The sequence below is a fragment of the Mustela lutreola genome, chromosome 8 (genome assembly GCF_030435805.1).
Source record: "Mustela lutreola isolate mMusLut2 chromosome 8, mMusLut2.pri, whole genome shotgun sequence".
NCBI classification, from domain to species: Eukaryota; Metazoa; Chordata; class Mammalia; order Carnivora; family Mustelidae; genus Mustela; species Mustela lutreola.
Window position 1 is genome coordinate 22742011 of NC_081297.1, and position 22216 is coordinate 22764226.

Sequence of the window (22216 nt, forward strand, 5' to 3'; positions counted from 1 at the left end):
TCAACTCCATCAGTCGTTAACCTTGAGGTCCAGGGCAATTCACATAGGGCCTCTGGACACTTGTTCTCATTCTTAAACCAAGTGGACAAAATTGGAAAAATTGCCACCTCTCCTCTACCTTCCCAAAACTGTGCATATGAATAAGACAGCCTTTTGCTTAAAATGTTACCATAAGCAAACAAAAACAGAATTTGTATAGACTTCTGGATTTTATGAGAACTCTTCAGTTTCCTGTGAGTGTTGAACCCTATTATGCACACTAAGAGGAAAGAAAGCTAAAGAATAATGGAGAAAGAAACACTGCAGGGAAATGGGACTTTGGCATAGAGAGGGAAATCAGGAAAGCAGATAAAAGCAAGTATAGTAAATTATGTAGTGACACATGGGAGAAAGCTGCAGGTCCCAGGTAATACTCTGAGAACAGGCAGGGGGAAAAGGAATAGGCTGAAGATGTTGGAAAAAAAGACAAGAGTAGACCAGAAAAATGAGCTGCATTGAAGGCCGCATTATTTTAAAAGGCATTCACCAAAGTAACCGCCATATTAACATTTTTACCGTAGTTTATGACATGGAATGTACTACCCGCATATTAGTTTGTTCTTAAAGCAGCCCAATTTGATTGGTATTATTATCCTTACGATTTTACAAGAAAAGAAAACTGGTATTCAGAGATGCTGAGCACCGTGGACAAAGCCAGAGAGCTCCTAAGAGTGCACAAGACAAGGATGTGAATTTGGACGCTCTAGCTCAAATGCACACGTTTCTGTGTGCACAGCACAGCACGCTGCCTGTCTAATCACAGCTTTAAAAAAAAAAAGGCGGGGGGCGATGCTATTAAACACTGTGTGATCAGTAACTTCCTGGACCAGGAGACAGAAGGGAAAATGAGTAACTCATAAACTCATACCTCGCCTTTCAGAGCATAAAATCTTTTAAAACGTGAGGCAGATATTGTCACCAAGTAACTAGCAAGAGAAATAGTAAACAGATCCCAGGATCAGAGGATGGGTCTCCATGGGCAACACGGAAGACTCCCCAACAGGAACAGGATTTGAACGAGGCCTGAGAAGAAAGTTGGGGTCATTGGGTACAAGACATTCTCAACTGAAGACAGACAGTATCCAATCAGTCAGTCAATCAATCAAAGTTTATATGGGAACCACAGGCATTACATCTGCAAAGGCAAGCCTGAGCCCCCCATCCTGGTAAGAGCCTTGAATGCCAAGTTGAGTTTGAAATTTATCCTATAAATAATAAGGAGCCACCCAAGATTATAAAACAGGGACTTGAAATGTTAACATCTCTACTTAGGAAGGATTTCCTAAGTAAGCAGAAAGATTTCTGCTTTTCTAGGAAAAATGGCCTCTGAAGCAGAAAGGCCAGAGAGGGGTGGGGGAGAGAACTTGATGAATGTGAAAGACAGAGGAGACGGCGGATCAAAGGTGGTCAACTCAGACAAGAAGCCTTCCTCACTGGCAAAACCACGGAGCACATAGTTTATGAACTGGTTTAACAAGGATCTCGCTTCAGAGCCTACTCTCGTTTTCTACAGCAGTATTTGCTAATGGACCTTATTTTTTATGGACTTTAAAATCAATTACTTCACAGGTAATTACTTGTATGTATTTACTTATATTTTAAATTTAACTTTACGGGGTGTGTATCTGGCTCAGTTGGAAGAGCATGTGACTCTTGATCTCAGGGTTTTGAGTTGGAGCCCCATGCTGGGTGCAGCGATTACTTAAATAAATAAATAAAACTTTAAAGAACTTCAAGATCTTTTCTCCTATTAACTTCCATATATATATATATATATATATATATATATATATAGTATAATTTTTTTTCAAGATTTATTTATTAACTTTAGAGAGAGAGAGAGTGCAAGTAGGGGTAGAGGCTGAGGGATAGCATCTCCATCAGCCTCCCTGCCGAGTGCAGAGCCTGATGCCTCACGGGGGGCTTGAACTCACGACCCCAAGATCATAACCCAAGGTGAAATTAAGAGTCTGACACTCAATGTACTAAGTCACTCAGGTGTCCCCTATTATTAACTACAGTCACTATGCTATACATTACATTACAGGACTTACTTATTTTATAACTAGAAGTTTGTGCCTTATGACCCCCCTCCAACCATTTCTTCCCCTATTTAAGAAAGTAGATCTTAAAGTTTCTCTTTACAAGAAAAAAACTGTAACTATGTGTGGTGATAGATTTTAACTAGACCCTACTGTCATTATTTTGTAATATATAATCATTAAATTGTACACCAGAAACTGATATAATGTTATATGTTAATTATATCTCAAAATTCTTTTTAAAGATTTTATTTATTCATTTGACAGACAGAGATCACAAGTAGGCAGAGAGGCAGGCAGAGAGAGAGAAGGAAGCAGACTCTCCGCTGAGCAGAGAGCCCGATGCGGGGCTCGATCCCAGGACCCTGAGATCATGACCTGAGCAGAAGGCAGAGGCTTTAACTCACTGAGCCACCCAGGCACCCCTCAATTTTTTTTTTTTTTAAGAATTTTTAATCAATTCACCTAAGGCTACTTCTGTGTTAAAATTTCTAAAAGTACTACAGTACTCAAATAATCACTTTAAAAAAGCAACATGAAACAACACATAGTAATCACACAACATAAAGAAAGTTGGATAAAACTAGTAACATTTCTATGAATTTTACAAGTATTTACTGCTACTCACAAAACACTAGGAAGAAAAATCTTCAGATAAACATCTCTTAAGTAGTTATAACTAAAACAGAAATATCCACAGCGCTAATTTGGCCATTAGTGTTCTGAAATGCAAATTAAGTTGGATATGCTTTTTAAGAAGTATGGTTAAGAAGTCTTTAAAAGAAAGATGACTAAAAAGAACAGTACTTTCATATACGGAGAGCACAAGCCCATGAGAATAGGGTATTTGTTTGATTAGTTGCTGCATTCCTAGGTCCTAGAACAGCAACCTAGCCCCCAGAGTCGTGCTCAGGGCACACTTTTTTTTTGATTTTGTTTATTTATTTGACAGAGAGAGATGACAAGTAGGCAGAGAGGCAGGCAGAGAGAGAGAGGGAGAAGCAGGCTCCCTGCCGAGCAGAGAGCCTGATGGGGACTCGATCCCAGGACCCTGAGATCATGACCTGAGCAGAAGGAAGAGGCTTTAACCCACCAAGCCACCCAGGCGCCGTCAGTGCACACTTTTTAACTGAATGGATGAACATGTTTCCCTGTTTCCATGCATTCCCATTCATTCATTCACTCCTTAAATATTTGTCATGTACTGCTATGGTATAAATAATTGGCTAGATATTGGGGCTTCCAGGGTCAATAAGGCAAACACAGGTCCTGCACTAGAGGAGCTTATAGCCTAGACTGGTGGTTCCAAAGAGGTGTTCCAGAAATTCGCAGCAGCATTTCTGGTTGTCTCGACAGTTGTGGGACATTACAGGCTGGCCGTGGGCAGTGGTCAGGGATATAAATGTCCTACATCGTGCACAAAAATTCTCGTGTAATAACAAAATGGGTGTGTGCACCCCTCATGCCCTTGGTCTTGCTGGAATGCATGCAGGTGAAAAATCTGTTTATAAAATGATCCGAACCCAGACTCTAACCCTATTAAGTGTACAAGCACAAAACATTTTTGTAGAGATGTCAAACGTACTGAGTTTTCTACAAATGAAAGTAGTGCGTGAATCAACAGAAGATTGTACTTTGTTTGGAACTTTACGAAGAATTGTGAAATACTGTCTCCAGTAGCCACCCACCTGTGCCCCACACCACTGTCGACCAGCATTGACATCTGTCCCACCTATGGTACCTGCAGACAGGGGTAGACACCTGTCATCGCGTCTTCCAGCGTGGTCATACCCGCGCCATCGCAAACTGAAATACACATGACTGAAGAATAAGCAAATTACTTCCTGAGGTTTTACATTATGTGGGAGCCGTTCACGTTAAGGTCGACTTTCATTTCAGGATCACGAAGGAGACCCGCGGGAGTATTTGTAAAAGAAACCGAATCTGCTAGAAACGGGACCTGCCGTTCCAGACAAGAAGGAAGCCAGATAATTGCGTTTGGAGGAAGCAAATAAACTCAGTCCCGGGACAGAGACAAATGGGAGGAACCACTTCATAGAGGGCAGTCAGCAAAAACCTTTCTGAAGAATTACGCTTTAACTGAAAGCTTACAAATAAGAGGAAGGGACAGAAAGAACATTTCTAAGAAAAAAGAATAGCAGGTGCAAAGCCATGAGGTTGGAAAGAACTTGGCTTATTGGAGAAATTGGGGGGAAAAAATCAGTGATGATGAAGTACATTAGGTCAAGGGACGTGATGCTGCTGGTGATGGTGGGAATCTCAGGGCTGCCCTAAACGGGCAGGGCACGGGGCAGATGCTGGACTGGCGGGGCTGTATGGACGAATCAGGCTTCAGAGTGGAAGGAAAAAAGCTGGGTAGAGGTCTAGATTACGGTGGCCCCAGTGGGGTTCCCAGAACTCTGGCCCATCAAGTAGAGAAGGTATGTAAGAAGCATCAGAGGTTGCACGGGGTGAGACATATGGTCTCCTAGGATCTACAGCCCCAGTGCACCAGGAACATCCCTGTGAAAACCTTCTAGAGAAGTGCTGTTTGTTTGTTTCTCCCCCCACCCCCCCCTTTTTTTTTTTTAAAGAAAGAGTGAGCACAAGCAGGGGGGAGCAGCAGGCAGAGGGCGAAGCAGGCTCCCCGCTGAGCAAGGAGTCTGATGCAGGACTCGATCCCAGGACCCTGGAATCATGACCTGAGCCAAGGCAGATGCTTAACCTACTGAGCCACTCAGGTGTCCCTGTGTTGTTTGTTTTTCATATTTTACCTGCGAGTTAGTTCCTTCAGACACTACGAACAACAAAGAAAAAGTAAGATCAGACACGGAGAGCCTAAGCAGCTGAGCTCCTACCAGATACCTCTTTGATTCTAAGTGGAGCTCTTGGCTTTAGCAGGAGCTCTGCTGCAGCATAAAACGAAATAAAAAGAAGGTGACATTTATTCGAGAGGTATAATCATTCGTGTGATATCATTCATCACCTTGAGAAGAAATCACATGTAAAATCAACACCCAATGGTTAGCTATATATGGAAATCCCCGTTTAAAAAAAATTTTTTTTAATATGACTTTTCTAATTAGGTTCATACCTTTGTAGATAGGAACAGCTACAGGTAAGATTTACAGAACATAAGTTCTTTATCTAGCATCCAAAAATCTAGAAAGCTCCAACAATAAGAGGTGGTGGAAATATTGAAGCCCCCTGAAACACACAATTCACATCTTCCCTTCAGAAGTGACTCCTGAAGAAAGAAACCACGCGTTGTTCCAAGGGTGTGTTATATTTTGATTCTCTGAATCCTGCCAATCCCATGTGTAGGATATGTAGATAATGAACCTATTTTCAGATTCAGAGGCCGCTATCTCTTACTGTTTGCTCTGCCTTCCTTCTCCTAAGTCCCCCCCATTCCTCCGCTCTTAGGCCTTTGGCTCCAAGGTGTCTGGAGATACAATTTGCAAAACAAACAAGACACAAAAACAAGATAAACCACAGAATCGGGCTTTCTTGGCAGCCTTAGACCCTCAGCAGCACCTGACACAGTTGCCTACTCTGTGACATCACTCAGCTCCCTCAGGCCCCATGGCGACTGCGTGGGTATGGGCCACCTGCTTCCTATCCCCAGCACTGTTCCGGCAGCGTCTGGGCCTCTTTAAGGGCAGAGCAAGGCAGCGGAGGGGTAGGTGGAATGGAGGGTGCACTGGGGGGTTAGGACCAGGCACAACGAGAAGGTCTTGGAATTGTACCAAGGAGACCGTTCCCAAGATTGGTCAGATGGTAGGCGAGCAAAGGCTCAGGTCAGGAGGAAAAAGACACGTCAGTCCTTAACAGATGCTTGTCAAATGGCTAACCCCTTATCATCACAGAGCACTTCACTATTTTCAAGACTTACACAAAGATTATATTTGATCCTCGAGGCCCATATAGGGCTCATGTCATGATGGCTTGATTGGAAAAATAAGGAAATGGACTCTCAGAGACACTGGGTGATGTGTCTAATGTCACCCATCTAATTAAAGCCTATTCCAGCTTTTTAAAGAAACATTCATTCATTTTGACACCAATCAAGTACTCATCAGGCTATGAGCCACTTGCTGGCATTAAGAAATTCCAAGAGTTTTCAAAACATGAACCAGAATTCTTAAGAGTTTGATGAAGGTCTAGAACGATTTATTGTTTGTACTAGAAATAAGACTTTGCTCATAATATTTCATTGTAACATCTCTGGGCAAAGACATAGATAATGGATATTGTCGGAGTTAATAGACTAAACAGATCTTTTAGGATAAGTAGGATTAATACAAAGATCTCAACTGCCAGAGAGCAGCCTGTGGAATTTTTTTTTTTTTTTAAGGGAAATAAGGCTGGAAATCTAAACCCATACTCTCAAACTAGATGCCAATGAGTAAGAAATGTCAGTAGTTCGTTAATCCCCGGAGCATCACATTCTTTTTCCCTTCAATTAGTTTCAGATGTCTTTGCAGGTCATTTTACTTTGATGTGTACCTTACACTAAATCAACACAGATCAGTCCACTGTAAAGAAAAGGAACGCTTACACACTCAGTTTATATCATCTAATCAGTGAACTAAAAACAGTTGAGAGGAGCCATGCCCCTAAGAAAGATTTTTCCAAGGACATAAAAATACAGATTTCATCCAGAGTCATACATTTTAAAATTCCAATTCTAATTTGAAAACTTAAGATCATCTAGAATTAAAACTGAAGTTATATTATTGTTTAAGAACGGTATCTCTTAGAAAAAAGAAATTATAAGACGATTTTTATCTCTCATGATCCTCTAACTGAATAGATCCCATTTTCCTGCTCCCAAATATAACATTTCCTGAATAAGAAGAATAATTTATAATTTTGCTACAGATAATGTGGGCTTGAAATTCAAAATATGCCCCCATATACCCCTCGTAGATACAAATTTATATATTCACCCATTTACTCAGAAGATGAGAACACCCAAAACACTAATAATTTCACATTGTGCTGGATATTTTATATAAAATGTTCTCCCTTAAAAACGATGATGAAATGCCATGAAGAAATTTTTTTTTCAGGATTACTTAAAACATAGTTCTCCGGGGCGCCTGGGTGGCTCAGTGGGTTGAGCCTCTGCCTTTGGCTCAGGTCATGATCCCAGAGTCCTGGGATCGAGCCCTGCATTGGGCTCTCTGCTCAGCGGGAAGCCTGCTTCCTCCTCTTCTCTGCCTGCCTCTCTGCCTCCTTGTGATCTCTCTCTCTGTGTCAAATAAACAAATAAAATCTTTAAAATAAATAGTTCCCCAACTAAATCCATGTATCCTCCTGCCGTTCGTATAACAATTGAGGATAGATTATTGAAAAATTACACATCTAAGGGAGAGCAACTCTTCCAAAGCCACCAGCAGGCAGTAAAATAAAGTGAGTAAGAGTTCTTAGAACTGGAACTCTCGGAATGCTTTTAAGCAATGTACTTGCTTATCATTCCCCTTTTCTGGCTACTCTTCTCTTTTCCCAATTTATCAATCCCACGGCTCTCTACTTCAGTACACTCGCATGATAACGTTAGGACTGACCAAATTCCTTAGCCTAAGAACATTCGTACGGTGGTGACACGGGCTATCTTGCGATAAAGCAATTATGTTCTCTGGTGTAAGAATGAACAGCACCAGATGCCATGTTGCCTCCCCAGCTTCACAGAGGAGCCCGGTAGTGAGACAGGATATGTAAAAGAGCATCTCAATGCATGCAATCTGAAAGAAAACATGAATACCAAATAAGGAGACATTATCTTTCTGAAGGGGAAGAATGAAGTCTAATGAGACGGACTTGGGTGTTAAAGTGGACTTTGAGGCAGAAGACGTCATTGGTGAATGAGGCCAGTCCTGCCTTGTTCGGCTCAGATACTTCAGTGAATGCACAGGAAACAACCAGACCTGTAGAAATATCATCTGTCAGAGCCCTGCGAGCTGGTCAAAAGTCCTTATTAGGAAAAACTGAACCACCCTCGAGAAAGCGGCAAGACGACAGAGGATCTGAAATTTGGCACGTCTATATTTGTGTTTTAAGTGTCATAATTATTTTTCTTAGGTTTGCAAAAACTGTCAGCATTTCGACGTACTGTATTGATGAACTAATTAGCAAAAAGCTCCCAATAAGAATTAACTTTGAAAGAAACACAAGCCTGGACTCTTAAATTATGTTAAAAAGTTTCTTAATTCCGTAATTAAGAACTTGATTTGATTCATTGTGTTGGCCTATTATTTTGTTTCCTTTGTTCCAGATTAAGGGCAGAGAGGAAGTAATGCAAATATACTGGGTTGGAAATGATTTCTCTCAGCTGGTACAGGCTAGCTGGTTTCCCCTGATAAAAAGAAAAAGGTAGAAAGTGGGAATGTTTGAATCGCATGTGTTTCCGACAAGATTTTGAAAGACACTGAAATTTCTGGATGTCGGAAGTATCATCATTTAGGTTCATCATTTCACCCAGTTGAAAAACAGAGGTAAAATGGCGTAAAGAGGCAATGATCACCAGAATCAGCAAAAGATATCTTAGCTCAGTCCCCCAACCACCTTGTTGCTCATTTTACGTAACTTAATTTATTCCACAATAGTCTTCTAATCTGCAATTCACCAGGATGATGGGATAGAGAATATACGTGGTCCAAAGCATTTAAGTGCAAAACAAACATCTCAAAACAAAGCAACATACCCTAAAATAAACAAACTGACAACAACAACAACACCAACAAAAACCTTAGTGAAATCTGGTTATAAAGACAGATTTCAGAAAAAAAAAAAAGTTAAAAAAAATGGGATAAACATAGTCTTTACGAAAATATCTTTACTTGGCTTTTACATACATTCCCTGTGGGAATGAGTCTGCTCTTGTTTTTCTGAAAAGTAGCTGGGACATAATGATAAGGAAAAAACAACTTTTTTTTCCCCCCTTATGGATTATTCTGGAAGATTAAAAAAAAAAAACCATTGAAATGAAAGTGGTTCATTTAGAGAGGGTTAAAATGATTTTAAAGCACAAGTTAATTTTGAGAACCAATGGTGGTAGCAGGTGTAGTGTGTGATTTTCATGAACTCCAAGGGAGGAGCGTGGGGCTGGTCTGCAGAAGGTCTGGGGTGCCCGGCTGACTCCTGGAGGGCTGGCGGGCAGCCTCACTGTTGCTGCTGTACATTCAGGGCTCAGATGTCCAGGAGGAGCCTCATGAACCCATGCCCCTATTCCCTAAAGAAATCTGCAATAGCAGTGGGGGCCTAGGCGGTAAAGAGCACAGTTACCAGAGGGGAGAAAAAGAAAAAGGAAGTCATGCACCGGCAGGTCTGTGTGTGCATGTGAGAAGCTGCCCCCTGACCGGCGTTCCCTGCTTCTGCCGCTGGTACCTGTGTAGCCCTCGGCTTGATACCTTCCTGGCTGTGCTCAGATGCCTCACCTGGAGAGATGGTCATGGGTCCACCTCCCTGGGTTGCTGTGAGGATTAAATAATACATACACGGCATATGGCCTCATTCAACATACACGCTTACTATAAGCTTCTTTGTGAATTGCATTTTATTTATTTATTTGTTTGTTTGTTTATTTATTTATTCTGGAGAGATAGAGCACTTGAGCAAGGGAAGGGGCAGAGGGAAAGGGAAAGAGAGAATCCCAAGCAGCCTCTACCATGCCAAGCGGGGGAGCAGAAGGTGGGGCTCCATTCCCCGACCCTAAAATCATGACCTGAGCCAAAACCAAGAGTCAGAGGTCCAACTGACTGAGCCACCCAGGCGCCCCTTTAATTGCATCTTAAAATCTGTGGTAAAATAGAGAAACATAAATGTATAACATTTTAGTTATTTTGGAGTACGCAGACCAGTGGCACTAAGTACAATCCCATTGTTGGGGCGCCTGGGTGGCTCAGTTGTTAAGCTTCTGTCTTCAGCTCAGGTCATGATCCTAGGGTCCTGGGATCCAGCCCCACATCGGGCTCCCTGCTCGGCGGGAAGCCTGCTTCTCCCTCTCCCATTCCCCCTGCTTGTGTGCCCTCTATCGCTGTCAAATAAATAAATAAAATCTTGGGAAAAAAAAGTAGATTCACATTGTTGTGCAACCATCAACTTTATCCATCTCCAGAACTTTCCATCATCCCAGACTGAAGCCTTGTCCCCATGAAACACACTTCCCCATTTCCTCCCCCTCCCCCCAGCTCCCAGCAACCGCCATTCTACCCTCTGGCTCTGGCAGTCTGCCTGCTGCAGGTCCCTCATGTTAGGCGGAACATGCATAGATCCACCATCTTGCTGCAGCTTACTTCACTCAGCATAACGCCTTCCATTTTAATGGCATTATGAGTTCTAGGTTTACGCTGTGAGAATGAAAAGCAGCCCCAGAGAAGGCAGGCCCCTCAGTCAGCTGTAGAAATTAAACAAACACACACACATTTTTTTTTTTTTTAAACCAAAAGCAGATACTGCCTCGGCAACGGGGACCCTTTATTATTCGCACAAACGATCCCTCATTAGCTAAGGTAGCTTTATTAACCAGGAGCCCAGAAACCACTGTTCTTTGGGGCTCTCTTTAAACAACCTTCAACGTCTCTAACAATTAGCTGTTCCGGCTCCAGCACCACGTTTCTCAACAGTTACACAGAAGCAGTCATGTGACAGTTCTCATGGGAACCCTGAGTCCTGTAGTGACTTCTACAATGGCCTTTGGATTCCTACCTTTCACAGGAGACACAAGAGAAGAGAAGCAGGTTGGAGAGCTCTTTAAGCTCTCAACTTTTCCTGAGCTCAAACTTAGCCTCATTCACTGTCTTAGATCTTCATAGCGAAAGACACAGGTAAGTCAACTCGATCACATTCAAGAGACGGTGCACAAACCTATCCTTTTCCTACTGTTACACTGAACTGAATTCCACAACTTCCGCACTGTCCATGGATCTTTTACCCTGGGGATGCTCTAAGTATTTATTCTCTCTATTGTAGAGAGACTCATGGTTCTTTCTGTCCCAGTATCTGCACAGGTGCCTACATCTTTTTTTTTTTTTTAACCTTGTTAATACTATCTGAATAAATGGTAAGATCCTCCATGAAAGAGATCTCATTTAATTTCATCTGGGTAGCACTCAACGCATATCATGTGCCGGTGATTAGTATTTCTGGCAATATCGTGAAGTTACTTCTTTTTCATGTGGTTATATTCGAGTGCATGTGCAGAGGCTTTTTTAAAAACACCCAAACAGGGGCACCTGGGTGGCTCAGTGGGTTAAAGCCTCAGCCTTCGGCTCAGGTCATGATCTCAGGGTCCTGGGATCGAGTCTCGCATCGGGCTCTCTGCTCAGCAGGGAGCCTGCTTCCCTCTCTCTCTCTCTGCCTGCCTCTCTGCCTACTTGTGATTTCTCTCTGTCAAATAAATAATTAATTAATTAAAAAAAAAAAACCAAAACACGCAAACATCAATTAACATTAATTATTCAGTCTACCATGAAAGTCCACTGTAAAAGCTTTGGAGGCAGAGCTGTGAATGACTCACAGAACCCATCTATGTGGCACTTAGCTTTGAAAAGATTTTCAAGCATGTGTTTTTATTGAACATTAAACCTTATTAAAGTAAGTCATGAAAGTGGTCATAAACCTGGACCCAGCAAGGCAGAACCTCAGGCTCATCAGCTTTTATGCTACGATAACATGATGCCAGGACAAGAGAGACCCCCCCCCAAAGAAAAGAAAGAGAAAGGAAAAGGAGAAAAAGAAAAAATGTGTGTGGGGGGTATGATGTGAGGTTAGATTACTGGATTTTATGCATACTGATATCAAAGGTACGGTCTTCAAGCAATCCCTAGGGCTTCAGAGGGAAGACCAAACTAGAAACAGCTATACTGATGTTTTAACTACTTTTTGTAAACCCCCACCCCCACCCCATGGACCTTTACAACCTCCAAAATGGAGGAATGCAGAGAGAATTATTACTCTCATTTTGTAGGTGAGAAAACATACCTACAGATGTTAATAGACTTGCTTCCAAATGAAGACACAAGAGCTACAACCAAGAAAAAATATCTTTTTCTTCTCCTTTCAGTGCAGTGAGCTCTGTTCATCTAATCATGTTCCCAAATCCTGTAGTGTTCTCTCCAATCAAGGCCATTTTCTGCAGTCTTTGAGGAACTGAGATGATGAGGCCCAGGATGGTTCAAATCAGACTCTGAGAAGAGGGCATCTGTAGCAGAGCGTGTGGAACCTTCAGGTGTGTTGGTGGCATAGACAAGGAACTTGGGTATATCAGGGGTCAGATTTTTCTTTTTTCTGATACCTAGAATGCTTCTAACCAAAACAATGTCTTATATAATTGGACCAAGGTTTGAAGAACAATTAAGCACTGTTTATAAAGTTAATAGATAACATTAAAGTCCAAATGACAGCAGTTTCCTTGCCAAGAAAGAGTATAGAAAGTTCTAGTTCTCCAACTCTATGGGAAGATTTGGGGAGACTGCATGCCCTGGGATGGTGACTTAAGGGGGATCCCTGTGAGAAGTTCTAAGGGTACAGGGCTATTTCTGAGCTCTGACAGCCCTGAATCAACAACCTGATAACCTATTCCTCGATGGTGCAAAATCTAGGAACCTAAAGCCGAGACAGAATACACTCCTCATAATAACTACAGGTTGAGTCAGATGTGGTCTCCACGTTATTTTGTGGAGAGTCATTCTCTCTCTGTACAAAGTCAGATAGATGTCTAAACAAAGTTGAAGCTTTTCCTTTCACTTTCCAAAATTAAGGCTTGATCTTTTTGACTAGTGTAGAGTTGATTTTAATCAAACCCAATATGTTATTGTCTCACACAAGTGTACCCTTTAGTGATACCAGCGGGGTGATGCAATCTAAATGTAGAATCAGTTTGTACAAAAGGAAATATATTGATGTCTGGGACTGGGCGGGGGAAAACACTGTCTAATAGTTTATTCTGTAATTCTACTAATATATAACTAATAAAAATAACATTAGAATCTAAACCCTAGAAACCGAATAAAATATTTACACACAGATCCAAAGAATTTAAAAATATTCAGTGAAATACTCACCTTTGCGAGAAGTCTACTGAATAGAAATGAAGACATTGTGCCATTTGTTATGTTTTCAAGTAGTTATTAATACTTAATGTGGGGTGTATTGTTAGGAAGTTAGTACAGTATTCACACTGTGTTGGCATGTGCAACTGGTATAATCATTTTGAAAAGAGATATGGAAAGCAAAGCCAGAGACATAAGAACATTCAAACCCACTCACTATTGTGAATTCCATATCTGAGACTTCATCTCAAGGAAGTTATTTAACAGAACCAAAAGCCAGATGCTCAAAATTGTTATTACAGATTGATTTATCTATAAAAACAAAAGTATAAAATGCACGAAAATTCCAAGAAATAAATGACCATCGTATTTAGACAAACTATGGTAAATCCGCACACTACTGTATCAGGCTGTGATTTAAAAAGTGACCTCAAAACACAGCTGAAGGAAAAGGCAGAATCCAGAAGAGTTTGTACACTATGGTTACAACCATAAGAATATGTAAGCTCATGGAAAACAACTGGGATATAACTTGCCAGAACAAAAATATTTGACCCAAAGAGATGAGATGGTGGTGTTTCCTATACATACACATTTCCTTTAATATTTTTTATATTTTTATTTATTTAAGAGAGAGAGAGAGAGAGCAAGCGCATGGGCACATGCCCATGAGTAGGGGTGGGCGTTAGAAGGGCGGAAGCAGAGGGAGAAAGATTCTCAAGCAGATTCCCCACTGAGCTCAGAGCCAGCCTTGGGGCTGGATCTCAGGACCCCAAGATCACAAACTAAGCCAAAATCAAGAGTTGGATGTCCAACCAACTGAGCCACCCAGGAGCTCCATAATACGTAATGTTTTTAATACTAATCACTCTTTTGGGAAAGATTATTTATTTATTTATTTGACAGAAAGAGAGAGACCCCACAAGCAGGGGGAGGGGGTGAGGGAGAAGTAGGCCTCCCGCTGAGCAGGGAGCCCAACACAGGTCTCGATCCCAGGACCCCGGGACCATGACCTGAGCCGAAAGGCAGATGCTTAACAACAGAGCCACCCAGGTGCCTCAGTACTAATCACTTTTTTTAAAAAAAGATTTTATCTATGTATTTGAGAGAGAGATCACAAGTAGGCAGAGAGAGAGGGAGAAGCAGGCTCCCTGCTGAACAGAGAGCCCGATGCAAGGCTCGATCCCAGAACCCCGGGATCATGACCCGAGCCTAAGGCAGAGGCTTTAACCCACTGAGCCACCCAGGTGCCTCCAGTAGTAATCACTTTTAATTAGTGACTTTGATGTGTAAAGTTCTCTTTCAAGTTTTTTCAATTTTAACAAAAATACTTGGGCGATTCTCTGTTGGGAACGTGCAAAACTATCTTTTTCTATGAACCGACTGTTTGGTGGGGCTAGGTGAAATCCCACATTCTGACAGCTCCAGGTGATAAAGCCAGCATCCCTGTGATGATCCTTTAGAGCAGCCCCATGTACGGATGTTAGCCACCAGGGCTTTATAACATTCTGGTTCCATGTAAGTGCAATTTATCCCTGAAAAATGATGCAGAAATCTGTAGCCTGAGACCATTTATTTGTTTTATGACATACAGGAGTTGAAGGAGAGCAGAACAGTCCACCTCCAAAAATTCCAAAGTGGAATAAAAATTATTTTGACTTGAAGTTACTTAATAAACAGTTGGGGCAGAACAAATTCTTTGACCCTCCTCTGTCCCCCCAGAAAGCAGGTAACAAATCCCCCACCTGAACACACTCTGTTTACCAGGACGGGGAAGGCACCCTTATGACTAGAGATCGGGAATCTGAGGCCTTGTTACTTCTTCATTGATTTGCCCAAACCTCTTTGCTTTGCTAATTCTTCACAAACTTATTGTTTCTTGGCCTAAAAACTTAGTTTGAGGTCAGAAAGACTTCATTTAGAATTTGATTTGGGGAAGCTTCTTCAAAAATATCAAAAGGTTTTGGACACTTGACCAAATAGGATTGTGGAACATTACAAAATTTAAGACTTAATGTGCTATTTAACCAAACTTAAACAATAAAAGATTATAAAAACAAATACAGAAGGTTACACAGTTGTGAGCAAAACTTAGTTCATTGATTATTGAGAAGATTCAGTTTTCTTAAGTAAGCAAAGATGTGATTAAAATAAAATGGAGAGCAGGAAATTATTTTGTTTTTTTCTTTTGTTTTGTTTTAAAGATGTTATTTATTTATTTGACAGAAAGAGATCACAAGAAGGCAGAGAGGCAGGCAGAGAGAGAGAGGAGGAAGCAAGCTCCCTGCTGAGCAGAGAGCTTGATGCAGGGCTCGATCCCCAGGACCCTGAGAACATGACCTGAGCGGAAGGCAGAGGCTTAACCCACTGAGCCACCCAAGTGCCCCAGGTCTTTGTTTTCTTAGGCTAACTCTGGGAGTGATTTTCTGGGTCTTGTAAAGGCTACCCCTTTTGTAACTCTCTTTTGGGACATTGCTTGTATCCATGGTGAAGCCATAAAAAGGCTTACTGGTTTGAGTTGCTATTGAGATAAATATAAGATCTTACTGATCGATGGGCACATGAAGGATCTTAGAATTGGAAAAATGTATTTGAAGAAAAATTATTTTTAGAGAGCTCTCATTCTAAACAATTGTCTTATTGTATTACCTAGATTATTTCTAACTAAGACAGGTTATTGAAACATTAATTACCAAACAGAAGTTTTACCCAATTTTGGCTTATTACAGAGGAACTAAAGATATTTGAGTCTGTTAGTAAATGTGTACCACACTTAAAAATTAAACTATGAGGAAGCCTATGTTTCTAAGAATTATAAAATGTATTCACAATTTTGCTAATCTAAAGTATGCTGATACAAAGTTCATAATTGCTTACTTCTTAGTTTTTATTAGAAGTTATAGTTTCTAAGAGTTAAGAATGAATTCTAATTAATAAATATAATTAAAATAGAAATACAGCGGTGCCGGGTGGGTCAGTCGTTAAGGGTTTGCCTCCGGCTCAGAGCCTCCTGGGATCGAGCCCCACGTGGGGCTCCCTGCTCAGTGGGGAGCCTGCTTCTCCCTCTCCTCCTCACTCATGCTCTCTGTCACTATCTTTGTCACTCTTGCTCTCAAATGAATAAAATCTTTTAAAAATTTAAAAAATAGAGGCATAATAAATCAAGTGGCAGTAATAAAGGACACAAATCTTTTTGCAAGAAAAGTGAAAAATCTTCTGGGGCAAGAAAAAGTATCAGATATGGACACGCATTTTCGTTAAAAGACACTAATTTTGTCCTAAAATACAACCGGCTATTTCAGAATGAGGAAAAGGGAAACAGAGGACAAACGAAATGGAAGCAGGCAGTTGGGAAGAGAGAGACAGAAAGAAAGAGGGAGAGAATTTTATCTTGTGCAATCCAGTTGGCTAACGTTGAATTATAAACATAAAGGTTTTTAAAAACAAGCTTTAATAGGGTGTTTATGTAAAAATAAATCTTAATTTTCTTTCATCTGCAAAAGGGACAAAGTTCTTTGGACTCTTGGTCTGCTGCTGATTATGAGACCATGGGAGATTTTTTTCTACCTTTTAGTAAATCTGCCTAGAAAGCAAAGATTATATGTCTGACCAAAATAATTTCTTGGGGTGCTTGTGTGGCTCAGTGGGTTAAGCCTCTGCCTGCAGCTCAGGTCATGATCCCAGGGTCCGGGATCGAGCCCTACATCAGGCTCTATGCTTAGCAGGGAGCCTGCTTCCTCCTCTCTCTCTGCCTGCCTCTCTGCCTACTTGTGTTCTCTGTCAAATAAATAGATAAAATCTTTAAAACAAAACAAAACAAAACAAAACAAAAATAATTTCCTGATCTCCATTTTGTTTTAATCACATCTTTGCTTACTTAAGAAAACTGAATCTTTTCAATAATCAATGAACAAAGTTTTGCTCACAACTGTGTAACCTTCTGTATTTGTTTTTATAATCTTTTGTTGTCACTTTGGTTAAATAGCACATTAAGTCTTAAATTTTGTAATGTTCCACAATCCTATTTGGTCAAGCGTCCAAAACCTTTTGATATTTTTGAAGAAGCTTCCCCAAATCAAATTCTAAATGAAGTCTTTCTGACCTCAAACTAAGTTTGGGATTTTGTAGAGGATTCATAGACTATCTCAAAAGAGTTATTCCCCCAACCCTTATAAAAAGAGAGATATTACACTAATTATGCTTATTTGATATGTTAAATTGTCAAATAAGAAAAAAAAGATTTTATTTATTTATTGACAGAGAGAGACAGAGAGAGGGCACACAGCAGAGGGAGTGGGAGAGGGAGAAGCAGTTTTCCCAGGTGCTCCTCTAGTTATTATTTTAAAATGTATGTTACAGAGACAACCAAATTTCCTTGTTAATCGCATTATAATGAACTCTCATCAGAGCTTAACCAAAGTTATGAGAGGTTCATGCAAAGGACTCTGACAAGTACTCTAGGAGAGAGGTTTCTTTTTTTTTTTTCTTTTCTTTTTTAGGAGAGAGGTTTCTGATAACTTAAAGACTGTATCACTGAACTGGGTAAGAATTTCCAGAACTGGGCGCCTGGGTGGCTCAGTGGGTTAAGCCGCTGCCTTCGGCTCAGGTCATGATCTCAGGTCCTGGGATCGAGCCCCACATCGGGCTTTCTGCTTGGCAGGGAGCCTGCCTACCTCTCTCTCTCTGCCTGCCTCTCTGCCTACTTGTGATCTCTGTCAAATAAGTAAATAAAATCTTTAACAAAAAAAAAAAAAAAAAAAAAAAAAAAAAAAAAAAAAGAATTTCCAGAACTAATGGAAACACTAAATTCAAGCAGAATAATTAATTATATGGGGCTAAATGAATTGATGAGGATGATTATGATTTTCCTGACTTTTTGTTTGAAATACCTCTGGGTTTTTTAAGTTATTTCTTGAGATTTAAGGAAAACTTTTTCTACTCCCTCCCTTCTCCTCCACAGCCCTCCTTCAGCTACCTATGACCTATAGCAATTTAGTAAAGTCTACTCATGTACAAAAATGAAAAAATCACTCTTTTTCCCTACTGACCTCCCAGTGGATTTTCTCTCCTCCCTCTCTGCCCCTCCCCCTGCTCACTCTCTCTCTCTCTATCTCTCTCTCTCCCCCTCCCTCTCAAATAAATAAACAAATCTTTGAAAAAATGTTTCAGCAAAGCAAACTTTGAAAAGTCCATATGGTCAACTGCTATTCTTGCTGCACTTAATGTAAATAATCAGGCCAAGTATAATGGGACTAGACTTTTTTTTTTTTGAAAAACATTAGTCTTACTTTGATTATCTTTGATAGAAATAAGGGTAAGTGCCCCGAGAAAAAATCTGTTTCAACGGAAAGCTATAAATAAACCCTTTTGGATATCAGATTCCAGTCCCGTTAAATGATTTATGTTTTCTATTATAAACTAACTGGATTTGAATGCTTCTAGTTTTCTCCAATATCTGGCTACAATGTTCCAAAATAACCGACTTCCAATTTTCCAAAATTCCAATTTTCTCCCACCCTGTGACTTGGAATCACTAAGAAGTAAAACTGCTCTTTTTCTAAAGCTATGCAAACTAAAGTTGGACAACTTGGTATGAACTTCAGGGAAATCACCACAACAGCTCTTGTATAAACCATCTTCATGCCTATTGTGGTATGGCTGCTCATGAAAATCACCAGAGACATCCCAACTGCAAACTAGGAAATCTGTCCGATTGCTACTGCCTGTCCTCATTCTATCTGAAAATGCTTTGAGTTCAATCTAGAAGTCTTAACTGATGACCTATAGAACTCTGACTAGGTTTATAATTTACTCTAATCATTAACCATCATTTTTATTTTGTTTCCAGAGGAATGTCTCTTTCTAAATACCTAATTATGAAACCATCATCAAAAGGAAAGAAAAAATACTGAACAAGAAGATATTTGTGAACGATAAATCTGATAAGGTGTTAATAACCCAAATATCAAAAAATCATATAACTCAATACCCTAAAAAATCTGATCTAAAAATGGATAGAGGACCTGAGTAAACATTTTTGCAAAGTAGACATACAGACAGCAGATACATGGAAAGATGCTCACCATCACTAATCATCAGGTAAATACAAATCAAAACCACAATGAGAGATCACCTCACACCTGTCAATATGGCGAGTAGTAAAAAGACAAGAAAGAATAAGTGTTGGCAAGGATGTGGGGAAAAGAGAACCCTCGTGCACTGTTGGTGGGAATGTAAATTGGTACATCCACTATGGAAAACAGCAGGAAGGTCCTCAAAAAATTAAAAATAGAAATACCATACAATCCAGTGATTCTACTTTTGTAGTATTTACCCCCCTCCCAACGAAAACACTAACTGAGAACGATATATTCACCCCTATGTTCATGGTAGTTTTATTGACAATAGCCAAGATATGGAAGTAAGTTAAGTGTGTCCATCAATAGATGAATGGCTAAAGATACGGTGAGTTTGTGTGCATGTGTGTATAAACATTTGTTTAGAAAAAGCCATGAAAACAAAACCTTGTCATTTGCAGCAACATGGATGGACCTCCAGAGTATTATTATGTTAAGGGAAATAAGTCAGACGGAGAAAGACAAATACGGTATTATTTCACTTATATGTGGAGTCTAAAAACCAAAATAAATAAACCAACAAAACCAGAGACAGACTCATGGATACACAGAGCAAACGGGTGGTTGCCAGAGCAGAGAGAGGTGGGGCGGTGGTCAAAATAGATGAAGGCGATTAAGAGGTACCAACTTCTGGTTCTAAAATAAATAAGTCATTGAGATGTGGAGCACAGCACAGGGAACACAGTCCATGATATTGTCACAACTTTGCATGGTGACAGATGGAACTAGACTTACGACGGGGAGCACTTCACAGTGTATGTAAATGTCAAATCACTACGCTGACCTGAAACTAACATCATATTGTATGTCCTCTATACCTCAATTAAAATTTTTTTAATTGATTTATTTTCAAGACTAAGAAAACCAATTCAGTAAAATACTAGAGCAATCTACCAACTCCACCTCTGAATTGAGAAACTCCTTGGGGATTTCAAAGGCGGGCCTGCAGAACAGACTAGGCCACCCCAAAATATGCCAGTTTCAGCATACTCATTATTTGGAATTAAAGTTACTCAAGAAACAGCTGTGCAAGGACACTCTGAACCTCCTTTGTCCCCCTGAGAGCAGAAAATAAATCTCCCATTTGAAGACACCCACCCTGTACCAGGAGGGTAGAAAATGTCTTTACCCCCAGAGAGGGGGAATTCAAGGCCAAAAATGCTGTATGAACAAACTTTGTTACGTCTTCACTAATTTGCGACTTCAAGCCCGAACCCCTGCTTTGTCAGTTCTCCAAAAATGTATTGTTTCTTTTTTCTGAAACAGCCGCCTGCTTTGGTCATTTCTTTGAGTCGCATATTTTTATGGGTTCCCGTATGTACACAATTAAATTTGTTTTTTTCCTGTTCATCTGTTTCATGTCAATTTAATTATGAGACCAGCCAAAGAACCCAGAAGGGAAGAAAGGGAAAGTTCTCCTCCCCTGCAGGATACACGGCTCCCGTCAATGTCCCCTTCTTTTTCCCTTCCCAACTGCTTTAGCAATAGAAAGGTTAAGAGAAAGAAGGAATAATAATTCAAAAATTACTAGACTTTTTAGAACATTTAACCTCCTTTATCTTTTGATTTTTTTTTTTTTTTTTTTTTTTTTGCTCTTTTGGGCTGGTCGTCATTTAGGAGGTCTGGTGCTTTACCCTTTGGGAGTTGAGGGCCACAGTGAGAATCTGTGAAAGCTAGAAAATGAGAATGTATACATAGACTCAAATATTTGCATATCGTTTCCGGTGGGTTTGCACATGCCTTCTCCTGGCCCTCTGATCCCAGGTCCGCAGATAACCACTTAGGAGTCCCACTTTGCAGGGCTGTTATTTATTTTAATCTCTCTTTCTTCCAATATGCAAATCAAAAACAGCTTAGAAATTTCCCCTGCTGCCTCTTCTAGAGATCATGGTCTGGGATCTCTGAGCTAAGTTCTTTCATTATTAGGCAGAGTAGAAAATGCAGACAGGCAAGTGCGCTCCCTCAATAACTTAGGCACTGTGCTAAACAGTATCTATGCATTATGACTTTAAAAAAAAAATTCTCACAAATACTGGAAATGCAGATATTAATATTCTTAATTTTATAATTTGGAGATGATCAAAATTTCCCAATCGTACAGTTATTATTAAGGGAATGGCCTAATAGTCAAAGTCAAGTTTGACCAGATCCAAACACTTGCTCTTAACCACAGTCAGAAAAACTGAAATTGTGGGTAATGTGTTAACTAAACAAAAAAGCCTACACAAGTCTGACGGGTCATTTCTGTTGGGCACCCAATTTCAGTCATAAAGAATATTCAAGTTCAAGAAACTTAATGCAACAATACCAGCATTCATAAAAAGATAACAAATGCACTTAAGACTAGTCAGAATCTTTTTTTTTTTTTGCCTTTGATAGTGAAAAAGTAATTGTCAGTATCAATTTTTACTAGGTGATTAATTTCACCTTCACTAAAATAAGAATTAAATGTATGGTTTCTAGATGTGTTTTTGTGTGTTTGGGATTTGCAGTGATTTTAAAGGAGTACCCCTAAAAGAAAAGCTGAAAACATACTTGGTTAGAACAAAAATAAGGGCCATGTGGCTTCTTCAGCCTCCTAAAAAGTTATTCCACAATATATATACATGCACACACGAATGTATACACAGACATATATGGATTTTAAAATTATCTTCCTTTATATTATTGTCCAAATTGAAAAACTAGCTTCTGTCATCATTGGGGAGTTTTTGAGACTGACGGGATGAAGGTATAAAATGGAAAGAGAATAGTCTTTGTAAGGACTTACTTTAAACTTTAACCCTTAAAGGAAAAATCCACGTGTTTACCAGCCTATTCAAACACTGGTCTTAGTTAAAATGAGAAATGATTAGGTCACAGGAAACAAAGAGCTAGGACTGGGGGAGAGAAAGTAGTTTAAAAGGATAAATCGTCCCTGTGTGGATTCCCCAATCATCCT

The 22216-nt window shown here is 40.1% G+C and overlaps 1 protein-coding gene and 1 long non-coding RNA gene across 9 annotated transcripts in view; one reads left to right on the plus strand and one right to left on the minus strand.

Moving 5' to 3' along the window:
• Positions 1 to 22216, minus strand: part of CACNB2 (calcium voltage-gated channel auxiliary subunit beta 2) — a 380480-nt gene that overhangs the window by 158556 nt on the left and 199708 nt on the right. The window lies entirely within an intron of this gene.
• Positions 5668 to 20606, plus strand: LOC131838214 (uncharacterized). The gene is made up of 3 exons (XR_009356520.1): positions 5668 to 5763; positions 12151 to 12315; positions 18987 to 20606. It is a non-coding gene; the product is annotated as an uncharacterized LOC131838214 (long non-coding RNA).